Source organism: Mus pahari, chromosome 7, assembly GCF_900095145.1.
Source record: "Mus pahari chromosome 7, PAHARI_EIJ_v1.1, whole genome shotgun sequence".
NCBI lineage: Eukaryota > Metazoa > Chordata > Mammalia > Rodentia > Muridae > Mus > Mus pahari.
Window position 1 is genome coordinate 46,453,001 of NC_034596.1, and position 3,742 is coordinate 46,456,742.

Below are 3,742 nucleotides of genomic sequence, written 5' to 3' on the forward strand. Positions count from 1 at the left end.
CGTCTTTCTTTCAAGAAATTACTTAGAAAGATCCAGACAAATACACAACACTAACTAGGCATCTATCAGCCTCAAATATAACTTAGCAAACTAAGTAGTAAAATTGAGCTGGAAGCTGCAAAGTTAGTAGAAGAAATACTGCCTCAATGTGACACAGTGACAGCGGAGTCAGAATAATAATTCATAAAGTTTGTTATCGAATACATGAAAAATGGAGAAAGAAAGGGAAATTCAGATAAGACGTCAAGCGGAATGCAACTTAGCCTTGCTTCCCAGTATGACAGAAGAGGAAAGCACCACGAACAAATAACCCATGTGAGAAGAGATACAGAATCTTACAAGCTGGGCAATCCCTCCCAGGCCTCAAATTCAGTAGCATGCTGTGTTGAAACACTTGTGGTTTTGACAATTGTCTAGGCAGTGAGAGGAACCTACTACGAGATTCCATATCACTCAAATGTCAGAGGCCAGCAGCCATTCTGAAAGGAAATACACTTTTTAAAACTAAGCAATCTGAGGGCCTGAGAAAAAAACACACACAGAAGCATAGAAGCCAAAATTGAACCTGTAGAAACAGCAATATACTAGGAGACCATCATGACAAGAGGGATAAAACTCGTCAGCTCAGGGCTAATATTAGTGTCTTAAAAAGTATGAGAGAGGTTCTTGACTACAGCATTCTCAGTGCTATGGTTATTGCCATCTTGCTAATATATTTGCAAGTGAGTGCTTGGATAGATTAGTCATCAAGGCAGTGTGTTTTGGGCTTCTCAAGAGGATAAGAGAACATGCATAATATACAGACTTATAAGCTAACTGTGACCAACAAAAGACCTTGGCAAGCAAAGGAGGAAAAATACTAAAATTAATACAATTTTAGTGGGCATTAAACACTTGAAATAGAGACTTAAAACCTATATAAGCCATAGGGAAGACAAAAGTTCAAATGTTCAAATAACATGCATCAGGAATAACTAGAAGTCTCCCGTTTTTGAAAATACAGGAACAATCTATGCCAGCACTTCACTTCTGTACAACAATGGAAACTGTCCCTGAAGTGAAAAATAAGAATACAGAATGACATAGAAATTGTTTTTCAGTTATACATTTAAGAGGGGATTAATATTTGCAATATGCAAAGAATTAAAAAAAAACACTAACACTGAGAAAATTATGGTTCTTACTGGATAGTTCTCAAATACAAATGGACAATGTACATTTAAAAGAGAGTTCAACATTTTTAACCGTCAGATAAATGCACATTAAAACTAGCTTAAGATTTAATCTCACCCCAAACAGAATTGCTAAGGTTTCAGAAAGAACGAAAAGAACGGGACAAGAAAGAAAGACGTCATGCAAAGAGACAAATCTCTTGAGTTTTGTTTTGTGGAAGTATAAACTATAGTGTAGAGGTTTCCCTAGAGCTGAAAATATACCTACCACATGATCTACATATACCAAGGAACTTGCTACCCTAAAAGAGATCACATGAACAGCCAAGTTCATTGCTCCCCTATATACAATAGCAAAAAAAAAAATTATATTAGCCAAGATACTCATCATATGATGAATGTAAATTGAAAATGTGGTCCAAAAAACACAAGTTAATTCACCCAGCATTACAAACAAAATGAAATTGTATAATTTCCAATAATAGGAATAGAACTGTAAAATATATACCAAGTGAAGTAATCTAAGCATAAAAACAAACAAACAAACAAGCAAAACAAATACCATATATTCTCTCTTGCACGTGGATCTTGTCTTTTAGATTTTAGATTTCTATTTAAGTTGGAGTGAGTACCTATTGAGGAAGAAAATCAATAAAGTTATGGAATGGAAGGGAGAAATGGTCCTGGTGCATGTTCTTATTTGTTATCTATTGCTATAACAAATAACACGATCATAAGCAACTTTGAATAGAAATGAATTATTTTATTTTACAGTTTACAATCCATCACAGAGGAAAGTTAGTGTAGGAAGTCAAGAGGAAAACCCAGAGACAGAAACTGAAAGAGATGCCATGGAGAAATGTTGCTTACTGGCTTCCACAGTTTGCTTTGTTATGCACTCCAGAACCATTTGCCCAGGAATGGCACTGCCTACTGTAAAATGGATTTTCCAAGATCAACTAGAGACCTTGGATAGATCCAAATATGCCTGTGAAAAAGTAAAGATATGAAAAATGATTACTAGTGATATTCTGATGATATTGTGCTATATTCTTAGAAAGAACCCTGGTATAATCACCATCAGAGAGGCTCTACCCAGCAACTGAAAGAAACCGATGCAAAGACCCATAGGCAAATATTAGGGAGAACTTGGGGAATTCTGCTAAAAAGGGGAGAAAGGATTGTGAGAGACAGAGGGGTCAAGAATGCCACAATAAAAAAGTACAAAATCGGCTCTCTGCTCCTCCCTGTTCCAGAGACAGCTGCATCTTCTTGTGCAGTGCCAGCCTCATCCCATAGACAAAATGGTGAAGGTCGGTTTAAACGGATTTGGCCTTATTGAGCACCTGGTTACCAAGGCTGCCATCTGAATTCCACATGACAAAATGGAGATTGTTGCAATCAAGGACCCCTTCATTGACATCAACTACATGGTCTACATGTTCCAGTATGACTCCACCCATGGCAAATTCAATGGCACAGTCAAGGCTGAAAATGGGAAGCTTTTCATCAACAGGAAGCTCATCACCATCTTCGAGAAGCGAGATCCTGCTAACATCAAATGGGGTGCTAACCTCAAATGGGGTGCTAACATCAAATGCCAGTGCTGAGTATGTGTTGGAGTTTACTGGTGTCTTCACCACCATGAGGAAGTTTGGGGCCCACTTGAAGGGTAGAGCCAAAAGGATCATCATCTCTGCCCCTTCTGCCAATGCGCCCCCATGTTTGTGGTGGGTATGAAACATGATAAATATTACAACTCACACAATATTGTTAGCAATGCATCCTGCACCACCAACTGCTTAAACTCCTTGCCAAGGTCATCCATGACAGTTTGGCATCATGGAAGGGCTCATGTCCATGGTTCATGCCATCACTGCCACTCAGAAGACTGTTGATGACCCCTCTGGAAAACTGTAGTGTGATGGCCATGGGACTGCCTGGAACATCATGCCTATATCCACTGGTGCTGCCAAGGTTGTGGCAAGGTCATTCCAGAACTGAACAGGAAGCTCACCTGCATGGCCTTCCATGTTCCTATCCCCACTGTGTCCATTGTGGATTTGATATGCCTCCTGGAGAAACCTGCCAAGTATGAAGACATCAAGAAAGTAGTGAAGCAGGCATCTGAGGGCCCACTTAAGGGCATCCTGGGATACACTGAGGACCAGGTTGTCTTCTGTGACTTCAACAGTAACTCCCACTCTTCCACCTTTGATGCTGGGGCTGGCATTGCTCTCAATGACAACTTTGTGAAGCTCATTTCCTGGTATGACAATGAATACAGCTATATCAACAGGGCAGTGGACCTCATGGCCTATATATCCTCTAAAGAGTAAGAAACTGTGGACTACCCACCCCAGAAAGGACACTGAGAGCAATAGAGAGGCCCTCAGTTGCTGAGGAGTCCCTATCCCAACACTGAGCATCTCCCTTACAATTTCCACCCCAGACCCCCCATAATAACAGGAGGGGCCTAGGGAGCCCTCCATACTCTCTCTAATACCATCAATAAAGTTCAATGCACCCACAACAACAACAAAAAAAAAAACCCATCATTTTCTTGCAAC

General features: G+C 40.0%; 1 pseudogene; it reads left to right on the forward strand.

Moving 5' to 3' along the window:
* The first annotated feature begins 2,476 nt into the window (after positions 1–2,476).
* On the forward strand, positions 2,477–3,511 carry LOC110324012 (annotated as a pseudogene).
* The last annotated feature ends 231 nt before the right edge of the window (positions 3,512–3,742 follow it).